Source organism: Pleurodeles waltl, chromosome 5, assembly GCF_031143425.1.
Source record: "Pleurodeles waltl isolate 20211129_DDA chromosome 5, aPleWal1.hap1.20221129, whole genome shotgun sequence".
NCBI lineage: Eukaryota > Metazoa > Chordata > Amphibia > Caudata > Salamandridae > Pleurodeles > Pleurodeles waltl.
Window position 1 is genome coordinate 191,486,539 of NC_090444.1, and position 25,725 is coordinate 191,512,263.

General features: G+C 41.6%; 1 long non-coding RNA gene across 1 annotated transcript in view; it reads left to right on the forward strand.

The window, feature by feature from the left end:
* LOC138297231 (uncharacterized) overlaps positions 1-25,725 on the forward strand; it is a 313,159-nt gene that overhangs the window by 252,051 nt on the left and 35,383 nt on the right. The window contains exon 2 of the long non-coding RNA XR_011203952.1: positions 17,331-17,376. This is a non-coding gene — a long non-coding RNA (uncharacterized lncRNA). The remainder of the gene's footprint in view (positions 1-17,330; positions 17,377-25,725) is intronic.

The window sequence follows — 25,725 nt, forward strand, 5'->3', positions numbered from 1 at the left end:
CACTTCTTTTGTTCTGATCCTACTAATGTGTTGCACTTAATTCCTCCCATACCAGTAGTGCTTTACTAGGCTCTCATGCACCCACCACTGGTTATTCTTTGGCCTGTGCTTTGGCACTTATTAGTTACAATTGTTCTACATCCCTCACTACCCACCCCATTAAATCTTCTAAGCATGGCAGCCCACAGAATGTCTCCAATTTATCATTTCAACTAGCCACATCAAAGGTCCATCTAACATATCTATTTCTCCAGCTTTGACCCTGCATCTCCTTCCCGAATCTTGGACTTGTGTCATAATTCTGACCATTTTTACTGTTTTGCCCTCTAATACACTACCAAGACCAAATCTCAATTTAAGAATAAGGTGATGCTCTGGCTGTCCACTAAATCAATTTAAACTTTGATGTCTATGATAGACCTTGATTGTGAGGAAAATTCCCTGGTTCACCTGAAAGCAATCAAGAGGGTTGTGTGGATGTTAACCTTAAATATCCTGTTGGCATAAGAGATATTCTCCTTAAATTTATCTTTTGTGACACTTAATTATTCAGTTAAAGTTTTTCCACCGGATGTTTTTATAAACCCTCTACTACTCCTATTGTGCCTGATTCTTGAACTATATCTAGTAATGTTTCTCAGCCTATCTCTTCCTCATTATTTTCAGTGTACCTAAAATACACTGAGTAGTCAAACCACTTTGCGGCTCTTGATTGCTTAGATCACAACAACTGAATTTCTAGCATGTGCAATAACATTTGTTTTGCTTCCAGTATGGATTCCCTTATCGCCTCTATCACGAATAATGTCCCTCCACCTGGTATCCTTCTTGGTTCTGATTCTTCTGTCAGATGCACATGCCTGGTAAGCATTGTTAGCTGTAACATAGCTAGATTAGCCTCTTTGCTGAGTTTGGTCCGGTATCCTGCGTGAAACGGACCATGTTGGATGTTATATGTTAGAGGTTCATCTATTATTCTTTGCCTGCTTCTCTATCAACTTCTGGCATGCGGAGGGGGGCTCTCAACCTGCTTCAGTGTATCTCTTATTTCTGTGTCACTGTTCTTAGCACTTGCCAATTCAGACATTTAGCAATTTTTCATTTTGTGAAAAAATATTTTACAGTTCTATTTGTTTAAATTTTATTATTTTATAATTACTTCTGACTACACAACTTTTATACTATTTTTAATATGGCGGACAACTTGCCAATGTCCTTTGTCGGCCACCCCTCACCCTCTACATACGTGATCTTGGGCAACAATTTAATTGCTAAGAGTAGCTCTGATTTAACTCTTTCTAGTTCTTTTTCTCTGCTTAATAATACGAGGCTCCCTTTCCTGAACTGCTGGTTGATGCAGAACAGTATTTTTATTCTTGTGAATCAATGTGATTTTGTTAATGTATATTATTTGTTTTCTGATCACGTGAATATTCCAATGTTTACTGGTAGCGCCTGTTCTATTAGACGATTCCATTTTTGTATCTAGGGGTCTGATTAAGGGCCTCAGTATGAGTGTGACGGGCCAAGGACCACCACACTTGCATTGACGGTCAGATCACTACACTCCAGGTGGTCCGACCACCCACCCAGTCACAACCCTGGGAGGCGGACCCGCCAGGGGCCACCATCCCCGCCGGAAACATGGCTCCAGACAGCATGACGGCAGTCAGAGTTGTACTCAGCCATGGCAGCACTGAACTCAGTGCAGCCTGGCTGATTGCAACTCCCCTCACCACCAGTCTTTAAATGGCAGTCTGACTGACATGGAAAGGCTGTGGGTGAGGGCGTCCTGGGGGCCACAGGGGCCCTGCTCTGCCCCTGCCCAGCACCATCGAAATGCGTACTGTCTGCTTTGCATTCTGATGGTGCTGTTCGGCCCCACCTCTGCTACGAGATAGCAGTCGGCTCCTCTAAGGGAGCCGAGTGCTATCTTGTAGCACTGTTCCTGCCGGTGGGACCGGCAGGAATGCTCTATTGCAATGTTCCTGCCGGTCAGGACGTGTGGCGGTCCTGCTGTGGGACTCCTAAAGAGGCCCTAAGTTAGTTACTGATTATTCTGTACAAGTGAGCTGCTATAGTGACCATAAATGATTTGTTTGCCTGGCCACAAGGTTTGTTATCTCTGTTCTGTGATCCTGCATGAAACCATTAAAGATGGTGGGTTTTTAATCAACTGGCATCTTGTTGATCCTATTTGCTAGTGTCTGCTAGCTTTTTACCAGCTTTGTTGAGATCTTATTTTTAATCTTTTTGTAAGTCCCTTTGTGCTCTTATTTCAAAGTTGCTAACTAGACCCCTCAGTTCTACACCAGCAGCCCACCAGTAGATGGTTTGACTCTCATTATTTTGCAGTCGACAAGTGTCTTCAGGCTGGGCTTTCTAGACCTCCTCGATGTAAAGTTGAGATTGTTTTCTGTCGGGAAGCTTATAAGTCATACCTAAAACAGAGAAGAGATGTTATTAGATCAGATGCTTGGACACAGCTAGAACAGACAAGCAGATTGAAAGATGTGTCACCGTTTTTGGAAAGTGGTTAACTCTTCCCTTTTAATGAGGGTTCTGGAACTTTACTGGCTTCCCACATTTCAGTTTAATAGTGTGGTACTTAAATTTAGCTTATTTATGATAATGCTAGATGTTCCAGTTCCCCTTTTTCTGCCTTAACCTTAAACATTAACACTTGCTTTTGCTATGATTATGAGGATGTGGAAGCTATGATTTCAGAAGGTTTGTCTAGTAAAGCACCTGGATTCGGCAGCATTAGAAAGAACATGCATGAATCAAATAAAGAGGTCTGGGTCCCTCTTCTGATCAACAGTTTAATCTCTGCCAAGGTTACAGTGTTTCTGGATCAATTCAGTTATCATCCCTGTATTCCAATAGGGTAATCAATGTTATCCAGCATGCTATAAGCCCATCTTCATAACTGATTCTGTTGTTAAAGTAGTAATTTAATGGTAATGCAATATAGTGGTCATTTAAAAAAAGAATGTAGCTTGGTCTTTTGATAACAACATTCTTGCTGATAACTAATGTGGCTTTAGCGGGGACCTGGGAACTATGGGACAGAATTATGTCAGTCTGCATTTAAATATCAGAACGTATATTGTGTTAAAGTATGCTTCCATCCATTCAGCATTTATGGATTTGACCAGTGCTTCTAATTGTGCTAATAGATCTAAGTGTTGGCAGAGTTTATTCTTTATGGGTCTTGATGCATCTCTTGCTAAATTTCTCCACAGTTTACAAACAAGCTTATCTACTACTTCAGATTTGGAGATTGTGTTCAATGTTCTGAATCTTTTGGAATAAACAGGGGGATTCAGTAGCGTTGGGTTTTGGCCTCAATATTATTTATGTTGTTCTTCAACAATCTCAATCTTTATTTAATCTCCAATGGATAAGATATGCATAACATTGGTCATACGGCTATCTCATCTCTTCTTTATGTAGATGATGCTGATTTCATTTAGCGTACTGCTAACGGTCTGAAAAAACATGCCGATCTTTTGTCACTTTTATGGTTAACTTGGCTTTCTAAAACCTATGTGCTGATTTGTGGGCAAAAAGCATCCGAAACCAGGACACAATGTATTAAAAACAAAATCAGTGAGAGAAATTATCACTTCTCATATCTGGGGTTTACATTTGATTCTGTTGGTACTCGGTCTCTTTTTGTAACCTCAAAAGGATGAAATTTGACCAATCTTTAGTGGCTGTTTTTAATTTCACCTATAAACTGGGAGGGAGACCTGTAGATTAGAAGCTAGTGATTTACAAAACTAAGTTTCTCTTTTTACTAAGGCACTGGTATTTGGAGTAACTGTTCCAGTATCATATTACAACCAAAAGAAAATGGTTTCTGCTTTAGGATATTGGGACTGTTTCCAAACAATTCTCACTTTGTTTTTCTCCTAAAGAGCATTACAGCTCTGATTCCATATGTTGCTGTCCACGTGACAAGGGTTCACCCCACTTTATAAATCTGTTCTCTTAAGATTTTAAATCCGGTTTCTCAAAGCATGTGGTTTTACTATGTAGAGGTCCGTCTTAATGCAGTTACACATGGTGTATGATTAAAGTGGTTGGTATATTGCAGATGTTTTTGCATTTTTATTTAGGTACTGTAACTCATTTGTGTTTTAATATGTCATATTTGATGCATTTTAATTCAGTATTTTTAAATTTGTTTGCTATATTGTAACATTTATTGACATACCTGGTATTTGTGCTTTTATGGCATTTTATATACCTTAAAAGCTGTCTTTAATCAATGGATCAATAGTAATTAATTATGTTCATTATGCAATGGATTCATTGCTAATTTATTATCTTGATATAATGAGTATTTTATCATTTTTAATTAAATTAGTAATTTTAAATTTAGTAGTGGTTTGCTGGGTTTGTAGGAGATTAGGGAAGAAAGTTATTCCAAATATTAATTATTGTTTTTTTTGTTTTTTTTCAAATAAAGCATACTTATTAAAAATACTAATTGATCATTGTGTAAAGTATTTAATTGATTAATTCATATTTTAAATATTTGTTTGTTAGACCTGGCATCCTTGGCATGATTTCCCTTGACTTTTTGCCTTCAGACCTCCTGTTTTGCTGACCTCGTTTTTGCTGGCTTTAGGACTCTGGGCACTTTACCACTGCTAACCAGTGCTAAAGTGCATGTGCGCTCTGCTTAAAACCTAGTAGCATTAGCTTATCCACAATTGGCATATTTAATTTACTTATATGTCCCTAGTAAAGTGCACAACCTATGGCCAGGGCCTGTAAATTAAATGCTACAAGTGGGCCTGCAGCACTGATTCTGTCACCCACTTAAGTAGTCCTTCAAACATGTCGCAAGCCTCCTGCCATTGCAGAGCCTGTGTGTGCAGTTTTAAACTCCCATGTCGATCTGGCAAGTTAACCCTCTTGCCAGGCCCTGACCTTCCTTTTTAATACATAAAAGGCACCGTCAAGGTAGGCCCTGGACAGCCCAAGAGCAGGGTGCAGTGTATTTACAAACTAGGACATATACTTTTACGTTTTATCTATCCTAGAGGTGAACAACTCTTAAATTCATTTTTCACTACTGCAAGGCCTATCTTTCCCATAGGATGATATTGGCATTACCTTATTACATTTCATAAGTGTAATTTCCAATTGGGAAGAGATGGGACCCCCAAGTTTGGTGTCATAATTTATGGTGAAATTGGATTAAAAAATTGTAAATCTGAAAATGGCACTTTTATTAAGTTGGCATTTTCTTACTTTAGCCATTTGGTGCCTACTTGCTGTCTCTGAATATGCCTGGTATGGGTGACAGCTGGGATTTGTGCATTGCTTCTAGACAGCCACACACAAAGGAAGCTTACCTGTGACTGATGGGTCATCAGAGCCTGATGGGCCATCCTGGACAGGATGTGAGTGAGGAGCTGACAATTACAAATGAATAGGCTGGGTCCTGTCACCACACAAAGGGCTGCATACCCTAATGTAGTGAGTCTGGAGCCAGATCAGGAAACGCAAGGACTCTGTGTACTTCAAAGGCTTCTCTTTGAAGTCTCCCCCACTTCAAAGACATAAAGTATAAGCAGTAGACCTCAGACGCCACCAACTTCCGGATCTATAGATACCCTGCAAGGAAGAAGGACTGCTGTGCTGAAAGGGCTGCCACCCTGCTGGACTGATACTCTGCTGGACTCCTCCTCTGTTGTACTGACCTGCTTACTGCTGCCCTCCTTGCTTTCCAGACTTCCAACTAACTTGCTACAGCACCTGGACTGTGCTGAGAGTCTTGCCCTGCCAATTAATGTCAATCCAGACCTGGGCCTGTGTAAGTAGATACAAAGTGCTGATCCAGTCAAAATCAATGAATCAATGACGCTTTGCTGCTCAGAACCGGTGCATGTCCATCAACTCCAAGGCATTGCCACTGGTGCAAGGATCGAGGATACCGCATTGCCAATGGTGCAATGCATCGCCTCCATTTCCGATGCATCTGTGATCTTGCATGGATTGGTACTAATGCATCACCTACACCCTAAGGATCGACAACGACGCATTGCCTTCCTGGCTTCTTGTACCTCCCTCAATGTTGGCACAAACAAGGTAATTTGCAGAGTGCCAGGGCTGGCCTCTGTATTCGATCCGCACTCCATCGTGGTCGGCCTGAACTTTCAGATTTGACCCTGTGTAGCACAGCCAGATAGTCTTGGCTGGTACTTTATACTTTCAAGCACTACATTTCAGTTTAATTGTTAAACATTTATATCGCACGTTCTACTTACCGGATGTTTGTTGTTTTGGTCTTGGTTTGTTTATTAAATTATTAAGCTCTAGTGTTCTAACCAGGTGTGGTTTATTTTTGTGTGATGTTGTAACTGTTTTACTGTCTCAAGTGTTGCACAAATACTTAACACATTGCTTCTTAAGTTACGCTGGACTGCTCTGTGCTAAGCTACCAGGGGGTGAGCACAAGTTAAGTTAGGGTGTGTTTGTGGCTTACCCTGACTAGGATTGTGGATCCTGCTTGGACAAGGTCCATCCCTTTGCCAACTAGAAACCCAACTTCTAACATTGTTTAATTATTTGTAATTCATTGAGCAATATGTTTTAGAGCGGAGTAGGGTGAAGCAGAGTGTCATAGAGTACGGCATCATCAAATGACCCTTGACCAAAAGTCACAAAACATTCAATACTCCAGCAATGAAACAAGGGCAGCAGGACTGCAAAGTTTTGTGGCCATTTGTCAGATGGAATATTATAGTTAGGCTCAGATTTCACACAGACAAAACCATAGAAGTTCAGCGGATAATAGTTATCTCAAGTAACTTTAAATCGTGCCCTAACATAACTATAACTTGTGCCCAAACCTGCACAGTTTTTTCATGAATAACTTCACTGAAAATGTTGCAGTGATATTATCAATGATGTCATAGAAGATGTCATGAGTGAGGTAATATGTGTCATAATTAGTAGTGCATGACAAGGGCACAAGTTATAGTTTCCTAGGGCACGAGTTATAGTTACTTGAGATACCATTAAGTATAACTTCTGAATTACTATGGTTTTGTGTGTGTGAAATCTGATCCTAACTACAATGTCCTCTTAACCTTCAGTTTCTTCAGTGAATTTTTAAGGACTTTTACATTTTTATTTACTCACTATTACATAAATGTTGTTTTTTTTCAGTACATTTCTATGGTTTTAATGCTATTTCCTATCTATAAAGTCCATGTAACTATGGTGTGTAAGTGGGTGTGTGAGTGGTTGTGTGGGTGAGTAAGTGGGTGTGTGAGTGTGTGGGTGCATGTGTGGCTCGGTGGGTCTGTGAGTGGTTTTGAAGTGGCTGTTTTGGAGTGCAAGTAGGTGTGTTAGTGGCTGTGTGTGTGTGTGTGTGTGAGTGGTTTTGTGGGTCTGTGAATGGGTGTTTGAATGCTGTGTGGGTCTGTGAGAAGGTGTGTCAGTGGTTCTGTGGGTGTGTGAGTCAGTGTGTGAGTGGCTGTATGAGTGTGTCAGTGGGTGTGTGAGTGGTTGTGTGGGGCTATAACTGGGTGTGTGAGCGTGTGATTGAGTGTGTGAATAGGTGTGTGGGTCTGTGTTTGGGTGTATGTGTTTTTGTAATTGGGGTCTGGATCTGCAGATCCACCCACATCCTTGAGGATCCATGAGGATCTGGGTGGATCTGTGGATCCTCACAGGCTCCCAAAAATATTTTTGGACAATTTGTTGCCCATGCGGGGTCCCTCATAGACCCCTCCATCAGTCCCATGGGGTCAGGTTACTTCTACCCTGACCCCTTCGATTGCTTTTAAATTTATTTTTCCACACTGAGAACTGAGTCTCAATGAACACAATGGTGGCTGCAACTTTCCTCTCAGGTTGCGGCCAGCCAACCACAGCTTTGCTGTTCACGTGTGGATCTTCGAATCCACCTAGATCCACGGTGGATCTGCATCTCTAGATACATAAATCTTTTTTTTTTAAATAACTCCAAAACTACTGAACAGATTTACACCAAATTACAAAAAGCACTCTTCCTAGACCAAGATCTAGGTTTGTGCCAAAGTTGGTGTAATTCTGTCCAGCTGATCGGATTGTAGTTGTGTCTAAAATCTCTATGGGAAATTGCACGGGAAAAATACATTTTGGGACATCCCCCTTTTTCTCAGTCCTGCTTGACGAATCACTCAGAAACTCTCAAGACAGCAGCTGAAGTGAGTGGCAAACAAGTTTTGAATTTTTTTTGAAGATTGGCACCAAGGTAATTGGCAAAATAAAAAAATCCTTTCCTTTGGAACTAGACCATAACTATAACTACCTACAGGTGACTGACAGTGGATAATATTCACTGAAAAAAACAAAGGTTACAGAGACATTATAATTAGGTTCTGAAATTACTCATACAAAACCATAGAAATTGAGCAGTTGTAGTTAGAGTTCCTTCAAGTAAGTATAACTCTCGCCGTAAGGTAAGAATAACTCGCACCTTCACCATACACAGCTAATTACTCCACATATTACATCATTGCTAAGATCTTCTATAGCATCTTGGATATTATCACCGCAACATTTGCAATATAATTATTGATAAGAAAGCTGTGCATGGCAAGGGTGTGAGTTATAGTTACCCTAGGGCGCGAGGTATTGTTACTTGAAGGAACTCTAACTATAGCTGCTGAATTTCTATGGTTTTGTACAAGTAAATTCAGAACCTAACTATGACATCCCTGTAACCCTTGCTTTTTTTCAGAGAATTTCTTTTATTATTGTTAACTTATAGTAATTCTAATTACTATACGTTATTCCAATTACCACTTGCACAGCCTTTGGCCGTGCCCATCAGCGGTTGCCCACAGGTCCTGGCACCCTGAGTCCAACCCCCTTTAATCACCCAACCGTGCATGTCCTTCACCCATGTGCAGGCAAGGTTGCCTGCAAGACCTGGCCTGCGGCCAACACCCCTAACCACCCAAACCCACACTGTGCACAGCCCTTTTGCTGTGTGCATCAGGAGTTAGTTGCAGCTTCTCTGTGTGTGAGAATAGGTGTGCAAAGGTGTATCTGGGGCTGAGAGTGGCTGTCAGATTGTCTGTCTGGGTGTGAGAGTGGTACATCAGTGTTTTAGTGGGTGCATCAGTGTGTGCGTGGGTCTGTGAGTGGGTGCATGAGTGTCTGAGTGGGGTTGTAAGTGTCTAAGTGGGTCTTTGAGTGGGAGAAATTGATTGAAAGAGAGACAGAAAGAGATAGAGAAAGAAAGATTTTTTAGGCTTTATTTTCTCATACACTTAGAATGAGATATTTTTGTTGGATTTAACCAAAACATTTATTTAATATTTTTTTACATTATAATATTTTGTTTATTTAAAAAAAAAAAAAAAAAAGAAATTAGTCTAGCTGGACTCAAACCCCCTATAGCTCAGTGTTTTTTTTGCCCTTTATAAGCTATGTGTGACCACGATGGAGCCCTCAAGGGCTCCCCCATGGTTCCTAGTTTTTGATTGATTTTTTTGTAATTGATATTTTTATTACAAAGCTCTTTATGGGCTATGTGGGACCACGAGGGAGCACTCAGTCCCTACTTTTAACATTTTTAACATTTTTTTTATTAAAAAGCCCTTATGGGGTACCTGGCACTGCGGGGGAAGCCTTAAGCCTTCCCCCACAGTGCCAGTGCTTCAGCAAGCATGGAGCTGCTGCAACTCCTTGCTTGCTGAATCATTTAATCTCTGTTGCAGGGGACCAAGATGAAACTTTAGATTTTGACAGCGGGACCTGCTTTAAAGGCCCTGCTGTCAAAACCCGAATTGTTTGCTGTGGCTTAGCTTGGTTGCAGCGTTGCAGCCAAACCACAGCAAAGAGCTATGTCCCGAGGCTGGACATATATATATTTATATTCACTGAAAAAAACAAAAATTACAGAAACAGTGTTTGTTAGGTTCACATTTTAAACATACAAAACCTTAGAAATTCATCAGTTATTGTTAGAGTTATCTCAACTAATTATAACTTGTGCGCTAAGGTAACTATAATTTGCACCCCCGCCATGCACAGTTTATTTTGTCAAAAATGCTACTGCAAATAATACATTGATTATAATGATGTAATCAAAGATGTCATAAGTGCATGGTGAAGGTGCCAGTTATGGTTACCTTAGGGCATGGGATATAGTTAGTTGAATAACTCTGACTATAACCAGTGAATTTCTAAGGTTTAGTACGCTTAAAATGTGACCCTCACGATAACGTCCCTGTAACCTTTTTCAGTGAATTTCTATGTTTTTTTAAAATTCTGTTTCCTAACAATAACATCCCTGTAACCTTGGCCATGCGTGGCGGAAATTGCCCCTGGCCTCTCTGGATGTAAGAATAGGTGTGAGAGGGTGTATCTGGTGGTGAGAGTGGCTTTGAGAGTGTCTGTCTGGGTGTGAGAGTGCATACATCAGTGTTTTAGTGGGTGCAACAGTATGTGCGTGGGTCTGGGAGTGGGTACATGAGGGTGTCAGTGGATCCATGAGTGGGTGTGTGAGAGTTTGAGTGGGTCTGTGAGTGGGTGCGTAACTGTCTGAGTGGGTCTGTTCATGGGTGCATGAGGGTCTGACTGGGGCTCTGACTGACTACACAAGGGTCTGAGTGGGTCTGTGAGTGTGTGAGTGTCTGATTGGCTCTGTGAGTGGGTGCCTAAGTGTCTGAGTGGGTGTGTGAGTGGGAGAAAGAGATTGAAAGAGGGCAAGAAAGAGAATGAAAGGGAGAGAGATAGAGACTGGGTTAGGCGTTGATGTATGATATACTTAGGATGAGATGTTTCTGCAGAATTTGAAAACAAAAATGTATTTCTCATTTAAAAAAGATTACCTTTCATATGAGCCTTAATCTTTTTAACTTAAAAAAATAAAGAAGGAAAGGAGTGCTGCTGGATTTGAACCCTCAAAGTGAAGGTATGTGAGCTTCACACTTAAGCTATTATTTTTTTCCACATTTTTAGCCCTTTATGGGCTATCTGGGACCACAGGGGAGCACTCAAGGGCTCCCCCGTGGTGCCTACATGTTTTTTGTAAATATTTTTTATGGTGTGTCCTTTAAGGGCTATCTGGGTCTGCGAGGGAAGCCTAAAGGCCTTCCCTGCAGTCCCATTGATTCAGCAAGCAAGCAGCTGATTTAAGTAGCAGCTTTGTGTTTACTGAAGGAAAGCTTTCATCTCTCTTCCATGCACACATATCTGTGAAAACTCTGCTTTTTGAAAGAGGGACCTGTTTGATAGGTCCCGCTGTCAAAAAGTGGAGTGTTTGCTGTGACTTGGCTGCAGTTGTCAAAGCTGCAGCCAAGCAACATCAAAAAGCTATGTCCCGGGTGTGGGCACCATGGGACATAGCAGGAGCCTAACTGCCAGGGCCATCATTGGCTTCTTAAGGGGGGCCACATGGCCCCCCCCTCCAACAAATATAGACCTGGGGAGGTGGTGGTCCATGGGGCTAAGAAGGTCCGAAACTAACCCCCTTCACTGCTTTTTAATCTTTGCCCTCATGGAGCTGGTGGTCCCGAGGGCAGCGGGGTGCTGCAGGGCCTCTCCCGCAATGAATAGTAATAAAGCCCTGGGCGGTAGGGGTCCCCTGCCCCCCTATTTAATTTATAAAGCATCGGGGAGGTGGCAGTCCCTGGGGCAGTGGGGGGGCAGCATGGCTCCCACATGTTAATTAATCAAAGCCCCAGGGAGGTGGTGGTCTCTTGGGCTGTGGAGAAGCCGATGGGCCATTCCCACACCAGTAATTACTTTAGCCCGGGGAGATGGTGGTCCCTGGGGCGCGGTGGAGCTGTGCAGCCAATGCACTCCATTTAAAGAATGCCCTCGGGACTTGGCCCACCCAGGGACTTAAAAAAGATGAGTCGCAGGAACCTCTGCTTAATTTTTTTAAAAATGTTCACCGGATCTGCTGCAAATCACTGCAAAAAAATGTTTTAAATGCTTTTTAGCCCTGGGGGTCCCTCTGGGGCTCCAGAACCAGAGTTAAGGCATTCTGGTGTCTGCACCCTGGCCCCTTTTCTGCTTTTTAAAAACAAACAAAATTTCTGGGACTCAGCTGCGGAGTCCAAAGATGTCTGCCAACACTTCTTGGTTGAAGTGATGACAGCCAACCAGCTCTCAGTATGAGATAGGGAGGAGTTGCGAATCCTTCACGTCCCTATATATACAAATTTGTTTTCCCCTTAATTTCTCACAAACTACTGAACTGATTTACATAAAAACAAAACAAGATTGCTTTCTGGACCAGGACCTACCTATCTTCCAAATTGGTGTAATTCCATCCAGTAGGGTCTGCGCTATCGCTGTTCAGTTTCTCCTATGGAAAAATGAACAGTGAAAAGGTGTTTTGGAAACCCTTTTTTTCTTGCTCCCACCTGTACAGATCACCGCAGAAACTATCCAGACAGCAGCTGGCTTGGCTAACAAAGGTTTTTGGAAAGTTTTGTGAAGATTCGTCAAGCAACGCCAAAGATATAGGCAATACAAAAAAACTTGGTCCTAACTATAACTACCTAGTGGAGACCCAGTAGTTCAGTGTGAGAATTCCGTCCTTCCTTTACCTTCATTAGAAGTAACCCAGAGTTACAATCTCTCTAAGATAGTAACTTTATATAGTCAAAATTCAGTTTGTTTTCACAACACAATTTGATTTCCAAATATGTTTTTTAATTCTAAACTGTACACCAGTAATTTCTCCTCCTGGAAGCAGCTGCTCTCCAAATGAAATAATGAATTCATAAAGTAAGGTCCTGGCTGCTTTTTTATCATTTCATCACAATTGCAATGCACAAATGCTGTGAAATACGAAGTAACTTTTAGCCAGTGGTTCAGAGTTGCTTCTGCTACACAATGTGAAGCCTTTTGCCAAGTGACGCTAACACATTGTGACTCCTGCCAGCATTTTCTTCATCAAAATTAAGTTAGCTCAAGGAGGTTTGGAGTATTATACCCCCATACCACCTGAGTCCTTAAAAAGTAAGCCATGCATTTTGACAGTACCTCCTCCTAAAAAGCCACTGTCACAGCAGGGGAGCTCTTGGTTTGTCAGGATATCTTACATAAAATTAATATAACAAACAAAAATTGGAAGCTGGTTCACATGTTTGTTTCTTTGGCACTCGCCTTCTATCTATTAGGAATGGTAGTCTCACAATTCTTGCATGTAAAATCTTGTTTACCTTACACTCGTTTTCCCTATTCTCCTAAATTTGTACAAGAGGTGGAGGAAGATGTGTTGAAACTAATTTAAAGCTGAGAAAAAACAACTGACACACCTAGACTGGAACCCTCAACCCTCTGTGTGAACTGAGATATTAACCACTAGGCCGCAGGTGATTCTTTACTATGCAGTGTCCAGACATCTCGATGTCAAAGTTGGCGATGGGAAAAACACGTAAATGTTCCATCACAAGCAATGTTTACCATTCAAAATACGAGTAAATTAACAGACACACTTCCATGAGATACCAGGATTTGAACTTTCAACCTACTGAGTGACAGTCCCAGAGCTTTGCTCGTAGGCCAGAGGTGACTGTATTCTGCTGTTTATCAAAACATAACTATAACATTTGTAGCAAAGACCTTGCAAGTGTGACACCTTTAAGCCACTGTATGGAGGGACCATTGTAATAACAATCTCTATCTTTTCCATCCGATTAAGGCACCTGCTGTCCCACAGGCTTCCGTCTCCTGCGGGAGCCGGCATTGCTCCAGCAAGCTTTCTGCTTGCTGGAACAATGTTTTCATCTCTTTCCCTGCATACATATTTGCAAAAGGGAAAGAGATGCAACCTCCACTTTCAGCAAGTGGGAGCTGTTTGACAGGAGGAGCTGTCAGCTCCTGCCAAGCAAAAGCAAATAGCTATCTCCTCACGGTGGCCAACTCGGGAGGGAGCAGGAGCTGGCCCTGGGGGGTGGCGGTCCCCAGGGCCATCTATGGATCATGAGAGGGGCCCTATGGCCCCCCTCCATCTTTCTATTCGCTCCAAGGAGGTGGTGATCCCCAGGGCAGGGAGTACATAACGGAGCTCCTGCTTTAATTTTATTTAATTCCTGGGGAGGCAGCAGTCCCTGGGGCCTGGTGGGTCCACAGGACCACCCCCTGCTATTTTAGTTGGAGAAGCTCCTTGGGCCAGCCTGTCTGGTTGCCCCCTCCAGCCTCCAGAACCCTGGTTTCAGCTCCTCAGCACCCTTGCTGAGAGCGCTACCACTGGGTGCCTTCCTCTGCCTTCTGGTTACTGCTTGTGCTGTTGTTTTCCTTGTTGATCTGTTCCTCTCCTGCTGTTTTTCCTTTGATGATGGCCATTGTGCCCTGTTTCTCTTTTGTTGTTGCTCTGTTCCTCTCTTGTTTTTTTCCTTTTTTGCCTATTGTGCCTACTGTGCTGTTGTTTTCCTCTGTTTTCTCTGTTCCTCTCTTTTTGTTTTTCTTTTGTTGCCTATTGTGCCCACTGTGTTGTTCTTTTCCTCTGTTTTGCTCTATTGTTGTTGTTTTTACTTTGTTGCCAAGTGTGCTGGGGTAGCAGTTTGTGTCTCCCTGCGATTGTCCCCCTGTTTACCACTTGCTTCTCGCCCCCTGCGTCACCCCTGCTGCTTTCCCACTATTTTTTTTTCACCTGCCGCTAGTCCGCCCACCACCCCAGCACATCTCCCACCTCAGGATCTGCTTAAATGAGGCCGCAGTGTGACCCCATTGAGAAGGTCCTCAGGCCAGCTCCCCACTTGGAATTTGGTTGCTTCCCCTCTGCCCTCCAGAGCCCTGGTTTCAGCTCCTCAGCACCCTTGTTGAAAGTTCTACCACTGGGAACCTTCCACCACCGTCTGGTGCATGGCCAACTTTGTTGGCAGGTTCCATCGTATAGTGTGTCCTTACAGAAGCAAAATATTTTTCCACATGGCACTGATATTCTGTGACCATTTCCAGCCTTTCTTTCCTTGAAATAAATGCTACGTGAGTGGTTTTGGAGTATTATACATTGCACCCACTGGATTCTAAACAGTAAGCAAGACATCCTGACGGGTAGGAACTCTAGATCTCCTCCAGTAGCATAGTATACAGACCTTCACAAATACTACAAAAGTAACCTACCACTTGTGCGTACTACTGGATTCTTCATACATTTGTATCTATTCCCGACGCACGCACTAGATCTTTTCTGGATTCCAAATTGCCATCCACACAGACAAGACTGCTGCACCCCAAACACCTTGTCAAATAAAAGAAAGGAGGACACAGAAAATCATGCTTTAGGGGAAAATTAGCACTGAATATGTGGGCACAAGCCCTGGAAGAGGCAAGACAGCATATCATTTATCAAGAATACATCATATGTACCTGAGAACCTTGTCTCATATGCAGCCACAGAGTAAGCTAGAGACAAACAATACTGTCACATCTGCTCAAGGTGGATTACCCGTGTTCTTTGGAGCCAGATAGAAGTAATGTGTCAGATTGACAGTATATTGAGTGCAGTCACTAAGTGCCAACATACACTAAATTATCATCATGGCGCCATGATGAAAAGGACATAGCAGTTGTGGGCAGCATTGCATGAGTGAAAACAGACCAAACAGAGAGAACTCAAAGAGAAATGTAAGGCTATACCTACATGCCCACAAATTAAGGACCTGATATGGAGAGTACAAGAAAAACATTTTATGGTGTTGGGTGAAATGCTTGAGTTCATTTGAGTGCAGTTTTCCCTCCCACTTGGTGAAATATCAATATTAGGTGGTTGCATCATGAGCAAGCACACCCCATTATTCTATAGCCAACTGGGGAGGTAGGAGTTTCATTGGCTGCACGGCAAAGCTATGGAACAGCCTTCCACTATAAAATCACAGTCCACCATGCTTAGGTTCAGAAAAGATGTAAAAACCTGACTTTTTACTGGCTTCTATAAACTTGTTGTCACAGCACTGCGAGACCTCTATTTACACCACAGTGCCAAGACGTCTCATGACATTTGCGTGCTTTACAACAAAAAATTTACAAACAACATTAACATTAATTTCAGGTGTAATCATTAGATAACTCCCGCCATTGGTTACATAGACCTTTGTGCATCAAAAAGGAGAAGTTAAAAGAAGCATTCAGCTAAATCAAAGTCTATATATATAATAAAATATTTTAAGACTTTATTAAGCAAGCAAAGAGAATTAGTGTGAGTTAAAGGGTTTTATTAATCAACCTTTGTAGTTTCAAATATTTATTCCATAAGTATTAATCTTTGAAGCATCATAATTAGAAATTAATATCAATCAATAATCAATATTTAAGTTTGAGGAACAATATAGTATTAATCAAAAAAGCAATTCCGATTGTAATACTACATCAAGTGTGTGACATAAAAAATCTAATCTAAATTAAATTAGAATGGAATAGAATGAAGTGTCAGTTTCTGAAAACCAATGAAGCGTTCTGATGAGAGAATGAATGAATAAGCATAAAGCATTTGTACTTCAATAATGAAAGGATCATGCTGGAAAGCATTCACAGCTATAAACCAGGAGACATCTAAATAGAGTATAGGTTTGAAAGTCACCAAAAATGCAGCAAGAGAAACGTCTCCTACTCTAGGAAGATGCACTACTATAAACACACAGTATTATAGATGAAAACAAGTATTACTTTCTTTGTTCATAGCATCCAATAGGATATCCGTAAACCTTTGGCAGTAGATAAACTCTCCAGTTTCTCATGTCTTCTGAATGAGCCACAGACACAAGTCCTTGAAAAGATATTTTGTCCACATGTTGTGGTTCAGACAGTTTTTCCCATGAATCATCCTTCCTGTTCTCTCCTCTCTTCCTGGTGAGAACCTCACAATCAGTAGTTTCATACATAACAACGGCCTATTTACTAACAGAAGGCCTCTGGAAAGTTACAGCATCTGCAACAAAGAGAAAAACATTTTGTGCAAAACAATGGTTAAATATGGAAAGCAGGAATTTCAATGCTAATGATTAAATCACAGTTAACATGGCATTAATTAAGGTAACTTAAATCAGCACATTATTAATTTTTTTGTATGCTTATGTTGTCTAACTATTGTTACCTACTACAAATTTCATTAAATGTGTGTTAATTAGCATAAACCTAGGCACCTTATTTCAAGATGTGTTCTATTAATAAATAAATCATTTTGCTTCAGAACTTCCTAACCCCACTGGTGGGGTGGCTGTACCTCAGTGTTTCAGTTATGGAAACCCTGTTCTTCAACTGCTCTGTGTTCATCATCAATACATGCATGCATCTATGTGGAGAGAATAGGCTGGTTACCTTCTCTACTCAATTCCGCATTGTATTTTCAGGACATCTGGGTGAAGCAGGACGCCTTTGCAAATACTGCAAGTAAAGGTAAACATCTTTGAAGTATGTATTATGAAAAGATTGATCCATATAATGAAGTGTTTAGATTTTATTATTGGATAATGGTATGGTTTGAATCATTCAACATCAATTTTACAATGTTGCAAAAAAGAGTGCAAATCCATTTTGCTCCAGGCTCAGAACAAATTGGTTTGCAACAAACATAACACTAGGCCACAGTACATTTAGGGGCTGATAACGACATTGGCGGCGGGGATTACTCCATCACAAATGTGACGGATATCCCACCCACCGTATTGCAAGTTCCATTATATCCTATGGCACTTGTAATATAGTGGGATGGAAATCCGTCATGTTTGTGACAGTTATCCCCTCCACCAAGGTCATTATCAGGCCCTAAGTTTTACACTAAAGCAACAATTAAATTAAATGATGTTGCACTACTTGTGCAGGGCTCCTAGGGGATGTAGTAACTAACAATCTAACATTGCTCTACTTTCAAAGTCTGACAAATGAGATTGAGTATAAATATTGATTTGCTTCACCCCTTAATCAGCAGGCTGCAAATATATAGCCTGATTCTTATAAACCTTTGCACACACGAGTTCACGTCATTTGCACAATGAAACAACATCATTAGCATCATGTTCAGGTCCACTCATTAGAGATGGTTTTGTTGGTACTCACGAAGGGACCCACCAGTAAAAGTTGGCCAACACACAAAAACTAGCACGTTTATCGGTGATTGAACAACAATTGCAAGGAGTTTCTCCTCCTCTAATGGAGTGCATTAATGTTTTCCTATCAAGTGCGTCTGGGTGAGAAGAGACACAGAATACAAAATTAATGTGCGTGTAGATAAAGTGGTTCCTCAGTGGTGAATTACAATTGCAAATTTCTTTGAGTTACATCTCAGTACACAAAAATATTTGGACCTTACATCTCCTGATACTGAAATAATCCTGTTATTGCATACCCACCTGCAGTGGATCTGAATACCAAGAGTTCTCTTGGAATTCTTTGAGAATTTCTTTATAAAGTAGAAAATATAATGAACCGACGGTGAACAGTTATGCTCACTTTTAACTCCTGTACTAAGGGATGATTTATTCTGTCTGTTGAAAACGCATTTCTCCTTTCTGTGTTTAAGAAGCAGCAAACATATGAAAAATCGAATAAAGGATCAGCATTTGTCTTCTACAGCGAAAGGCATAAATTACAGTGAGGAGGGGTATTGAATACTTAATCCTTCTGCAGTATCTTGATTTTGTTTCACTAATTTACATATGATTCAAACATATTGGTACGTTTTATAAGCACGTGGATATGTAATATCACAATAAAATTGCCATGGTTGAATGTATTCCTAGTCGTAGACCAGCAAAGCACTAAAGTATTTCGAGAATCATGATTTTCAAATACAAGAATTATGGTATGAGTCTCTTGAAATAAATACGTGTATGCCTCTAGCTCAGCAAAGCTGAAAGTATTGACAGATTCTTGGGCTAAAACACTAAGGGGGTCATTCTGACCCTGGCGGTCGGCGGTAGCACCGCCAACAGGCTGGCGGTGCTCCGCCGGGCATTCTGACCGCGGCGGTACAGCCGCGGCCAGAAGCGGAAAGCCGGCAGTGTACCGCCGACTTTCCGCTGCCCATGGGAATCCGCCATGGCGGCGCAGCTTGCTGCGCCGCCATGGGGATTCTGACACCCCATACCGCCATCCTGTTCCTGGCGGGTCGCCCGCCAGGAACAGGATGGCGGTATGGGGTGTCGTGGGGCCCCTGGGGGCCCCTGCAGTGCCCATGCCAATGGCATGGGCACTGCAGGGGCCCCCGTAAGAGGGCCCCACAAAGAATTTCAGTGTCTGCTTTGCAGACACTGAAATTCGCGACGGGTGCAACTGCACCCGTCGCACCTTCCCACTCCGCCGGCTCCATTCGGAGCCGGCTTCCTCGTGGGAAGGGTGTTTCCCACTGGGCTGGCGGGCGGACTTTTGGCGGTTGCCCGCCAGCCCAGTGGGAAACCCAGAATGACCGCCGCCATCTGTTGACCGCGGTACGGTCTTCTGGCGGTTCCCGCTTGGCGGGCGGCTCCTGCCGCACGCCAAGCTTAGAATCAGGCCCTAAGGGCCACATGTAGCAACTTTCAGAATTGTGACCTGCAATTTGTGACTCGCAAATCAAAATGTTGGATGGTGTCCCTGACACCATCTGCGATTCGCAAGGGGGTCGCAAATGCCCACCTCATGAATTATCATGAGGTTGGTCGCAATTTGCGACCCCCTTTCGAATGGCGGCCCTCACAGGGATGGTGGCTTGCTGCGGACAGCAGACCACCATGTCTGTGACTGCTTTTCAATAAAGCAGCTTTTTTTTTTGTAATGAAGCTCGTTTTTCTTAAAGGAAAACGAGATGCATTACAAAAAATTTTTTTTACAGTGACAATCACAACGCGAATGAGTTAGCACCCATTTGAAATGGGTGCTAAGTGCGATTGGATTGCGACCGCGGTCACAAAACAATCCTACATTGCACTGCGAGTCGCAATTAGGAAGGGAACACCCTTTCCTAATTGCGAGTCGCAAACCTGTTTTGCGATTCGGTAACCAGGTTACCGAATCGCAAAACGGGGTTTGTGCATTGCGATGTGCTTTTTGCATGTCGCAAACAGAGAAATTTGTTGTTTGCGACCTGCAAACAGCTACCTACATGTGGCCCTAAATGAGCATAGCCTGCTTTAGTTTTTCATGAAAGCATCTAGGTGAGCACATAAATTCAACTTTTGGCCATAATTCGTTGTAGAATAAAAAGCACCTTTGCCAGGCTTTCCATTATATAAACATTGAAGGATGAGAAGCAAATTTGTTTTCGACCTGTACAATGAAGAGATTTTATTAATCGTCTTTGATCAGGCCATTCAATTCATGTTTAAAAAGTTTGAAAGAAATTGTACTACATATGTTTTTTTTGTCAATCCTTCCAGGGTGTGTTGACCAAATATTAGTAAACATTTTTAGGAATATCTTCAGTTTTTCTCATGATTATTTATAGTTACTTTTCTGCATTTGGACCACCCGTATCTAACACTCAACAGGTGGCTTTTGAAGTACCTTTACTTTTTAGCAGCTCTCGTATCAATGCAAGGTATTGTAGACTACATGAATGTCCATCACATTCTTCTTTACCTATCCTAGATTTGTTTTATTGCTATACTCATTGTCAGAATGTTCAGCAAGGGAAGCTATAGGGGAAATTTAGAGGTAGATTTACTAACAGGGCCGGACTGGCCGTAGCGGGCATCGGACTTTTTCCCAGTGCGCTGGAAGGATGGGGGCCGGTTTTGAAGCAGTGGGGGACAGTTTGGTTAATGGGGGACGGTTTTGCAGCAGTGCTGCAAACTCAGTACCCAGTTACAGAAGCAGCAGTGCTTCACACTCTTCGCTCCCCCTCACTTAACCTCCCTGCCCACACCAGCCCACATCACCCCCCCCACACACAGGATGGTGGCTGGTCTGACAAAATTGCCATGGCTGCTTTGGGTTCCCAGTCAGGCCCTGTTTATTAAGTTTTTATTAAAATGCAATTCAGCAGCCTAAAATGCTGTGCTGGTTGTGTAAAAAAGGGCAAGAGCAGAACAGCGAAATATCTATTAACCTATGGTGCTGTTTCTCTGTCCCCTAGTGTTCACACACTTTAGATTGCCTTGCACGAATGCCCACACTATTGTACCATAGTGCAAAAATATGTGCATGATGTCAAGCATAGATTTTAAAGTGGAAGGGTGCTCTTCTAGCACAAAACGCTGTGCTTTGACAAAATGTAACTCTTTTTCTACTTTGTGTGTGGGCTGCAAAGTCCAGCACAGAAGCAAAGTTGGAAAGGTTTAGAGAAAAGAAACCATTTCTGCAACGTTATACCTGCCTTGAGGAACCATACATGTTTTGCAAAAATCTTTGTCTATCTTTTAGTACATAGGGATTTGCAATAAAATCTGTGAGTAGTTGTGTGGGAATGCCTAGGAATTACCCATGGTACACACCGCTGTTGCAAAGTAGCGCACATAGCTGCTATGCATTACTTTACAGTTACTTCCTAGTGCAAAACATGTTTGCTCCAGAGAGAAATCCCAATTCTACTCTTTGCACGTTTTTGAGTCATTTTTCTGATGCAAACCTAGTGCAAAGTGTTAGTGAATCTTACGTGACCTCTAAGTTCCTCTGTGGGGTTTGTGTTGCACAGCCTGATGTATTTTACACTGAACCAATAATCCTCCTTTTACAATAAAAGCAGCTATCTACATAGTAAAATTGTTGTGCTCTTTTGGGGACGCCAATCTGCACATTAGAAGAGTTTTGGAAGTCACATTGAAGATCGGTGCCCTCATAAATGCACTCAGTCTGTGTCATCATGCCACTGTACGCTAACTGACCCCCTCAGTGACTTTTAATAGCCCTTTACTGCGGAGTTGGGGGCCTAGTAAACATCTCACATTTCTTCTGAATGATGTATTTCCCAAGCGTGCTCCACCTGCTGCTACACACACAGTTGGCATTGGTTCTCTACCTGTTTATGAACACTCATCTCCTTCAGATGTTCTGCTTGACTTCATGTTAACACCTTACTTATACTTTACCCTGTGGAAGTCAATGAGATTAATTTCTCGGAGACGAAACACGTGTTGGCTGTTGGATGTTGTTGTGATGACCACATATGGAATCTTTCTGATGTTATGAACATGTATGAAAACCTCGCACAAGAATAAAGACACTGAACTTTAACTCTGTTTGGATTATATATTGATTCTCCGAAGACCAAGAACCTAACTGCACAGACTCTTATCTTATTTCATACGAGTGCCCTGGCCTTTTGAATTAGTTTGAAAACCTCTCCAACCAGCTAATTGTTCTTTCACTTGCAAACTTTTTCATAGAAAGCATTTTGTAAGGATTTGTATTCACTAAGTCCCTGATTACAAGTTGGACAGTATTGGTGGAATGGTAAATTTCCACCACCCCTATATCATCCAATTAGGAATTAAAGCGCATTGAATGGGGTAAAGCCACCTAGGACTTAATTTACAGGTGTAAAATCACACAAAATTGCCAAAATGGGCAGGCAGTAAATGTATGCAGAGACCTCTGGTTGGTGTGGGGTGTAGTATGGAATTGGCAGAGCAAAGGAGGATAAGCAAAGGTGATTTCAAGCATGGGTGTGAATTTTATCTTTCTGTGCCAGAAAAAAAATATGAATGAGGCTTATCGGCTGGAAAAGCCATGTGTGGTTCTCCCACACCTGGAAAAAACATATTTGTAAAAAACAACAACACACACTTAGGTAAAATCTTTCTCCAGTTGTGCTTCCAGTCCTAACTGACGTACAGCTTGCCCTAAACTTTGGCCTCTGAGGCTTTTGAGGCCCTCAATGAGAAAGTTATTGACTGCACGCCTCATGTAACATCACCCAATTGCACTGATTGCCCCTACGGAAAGTTTAATTATTTGTAACTTACACTATATACTTCAGTGCTCACTCCATCCATGCCATTCCTCCAAGCATATTGATTCTAATACAACGGATCCACTATTGTGTGAGATGATTAACATATTACTTATCAAACAAATCCTGCAGTTTGCTGCTCAGTCAAATCAGATTTCCATTCCCATCATCAGTGATACTTTTTGTCACCCTAAACCTTAAATAACCGCCTTCCAAATACACTACCCCAAGAATCTTATTCTTATCAACTGCACTAGCTTGCAAAACTCCCATATACTTCCACCAACCATTCCTATTTAGAATGCATGCTTTATAATGCCAGATCAGCAAATGTACGATGGAGAAAATGCCACTTCTATCATCACATAATCCTGATTTACCGTACACTCACAAGTCATCGGGCGCACTGGTTCCGCCAAGGTAGAAAATCATACATAATGGTAAACAGCTCAAATCAGTAGAAGGTGTGGCATCGGAATGTCATAAACAAAATAGCATCTTAAACAAATATTGGGCCTGATTACAACTTTGAAGGAGGGTGTTAATCCGTCCCAAATGTGACGGATATCCTGCCCACCGTATTACGAGTTCCATAGGATATAATGCGCTCGTAATACGGCGGGTGGTATATCCGTAACATTTGGGATGGATTAACACCCTCCTCCAAAGTTGTAATCAGGCCCATTGTGTCCTGAATACGGTTTTCAAAAAATATTGTCTCATTGAAGTTAATAATGCAGAATCTACAGATGAGATTTCTGTAAATTATATTTATAAAACTATGTTTCTGTTAGACAATATTTTTGCTAACGATCTCTGATATACAATCTCAGTAGGAGTTATTCCCATCATTCAAAGATAAACACTGATTTCAAAATCTATACCCACCACAAACTTCATCTCCTTTGAGTAACATGCATAACATGTATTTAAAAGCAAGCTTGTCCCTCAAGGGCTTCTCAGCACTGAAATAACAAAAGTACACCATCTACCACCCACCTACGACCCAACATAACTCAACATCAACTTCAATGATCATTTCTCATGTTATGTAACCTCCCACTAAATGCTGCCACCCAAAAACATCTACCTTGGGAATGTTAGCCGCAACTTGGATAACAGGAGGTAAAAATTCTAAAATGTCCTTCCTTAATGATACCTACTAAGTTTTTTATATACTAAATCGGTATCATGTGTATAAATGTTTTCATAAGATCGAAATTTGTCTGACACTCAAGTTGGTGTCATAATTCATTTGCAAAAGTGAATGGGCCCCTCTAGGACCACCTGCCCTTTGTAAATTTAAAAATAAAGTTTGTTGTGGATCAGACAGTGGTCCATGGAACCACTGCCTAGTGTCAAACAAACAAAAATAAAAGTAAACTTTACTATTTAAGCACAGCCTCATTTCCTTTAAGGAATATGGGCTGCCTTTGGGAAAAAATATTTTATTGAAAGGCAATAACAGTGCTGACCCCATCAGGCCACTATCCATGTGATGGCCTTCAATCAGAGTAAGCCTCAATGTTCGACCTGCCTTACGCATATTGATGAGGTATGTTGGATTGTGACACACTCCAAACATTAATTTTACAAACTGACCTATTTGTACATAGGTTGGTTGAAAATAATGACTTACCAGTCTCATTTTGCCACGTCATTTTACTACATCTGGCCTACAGTCCTTCTACACAACTTTCTCCAACTTTTCCCTGCCAACATATATTGGATGCAGTATTCTGGACTTTATCCTTTCCATTCTTTTCACTAAGATGATGCTGCTCGATAGGAATTGACTGGTCAAACCACTATACTCTCGACCTAAGATCAGTAAAACTTCTAAAAAGAAAATATGCATTCAAATATTGAAAAAAATTGCCACCTACCATTTTCGTAGACTTTATCACTCTGAAACCGAAAAACATAACCTTTCTGCTTATGTCATAGTTAGAATCTTGAGTAAAAGTGTCATCCAATGGACTGTATAGTTCAACCTCAAATTAAAAAAAAGAATCCAGCAAAAACCCAACTCAACTCCTGTTTTCAGACTCCTTAAATGATGTGGCTTAGAATTGAGAAAATGAGTGTAAATCCACCACTCCCCAACTGCTCACAAAATTAAAAAATCGAAGGACAGAGTGAGGACTGAAAGATTTGATCTCCTAATGTGCACTCTGCATTAGAGCAAAGTGATACCTCTTCCATCCCTGACCAATATCTCTTCTGACACATTCCTTTTAACACCATTCCTCACTTAGAAGGCCGCTTGCCACCATCACTTAACAGATGTGAGGACATTTCCACCTACCTATCTGATAAGATAACATCCATTAGATGACATATGAACCCCAACTCTTTTGTGGGTGTTTTGCTGCCACCAATAACTTCTAATAACATCACAGTGATTCTTTCCTTAAAGTAACTCCAAATGATTGTGCATTCATCCTCACAATCTACAACCTACCTGGGTTGTTTCCCAGTGAACCTCATAAAGTAGTACTTTCACAGCTTAAAAAAACCCTGGTGCACAATAATTAACATATATCTTCCCAAAGGAAATTTCAAGACACTTTAATAAGCTGCACATCTCTCCAGTTCTACAAATTCCAAACTAGTTCCAAATTTTCTGTGCAACTAACAACCAGTATCCAATTTCCTGTCACTGGACAAAGTGATAGAGAGATATATAGCAGTTCAATTGAACAACCTTTTAACCTAGAAGCAGCAGGTTACAGATTAGCAATCTGGCTTCCGCCTAGGCTGCAGTATTGAAATAGTCTCCCTAAAGATCCTAGACAATGTCAGCCATATATTGTATATCACAAAGCCCTGTGTACCCCTTCTTCTTGTGCTATCAAGAGACTTTAACACAAATGACT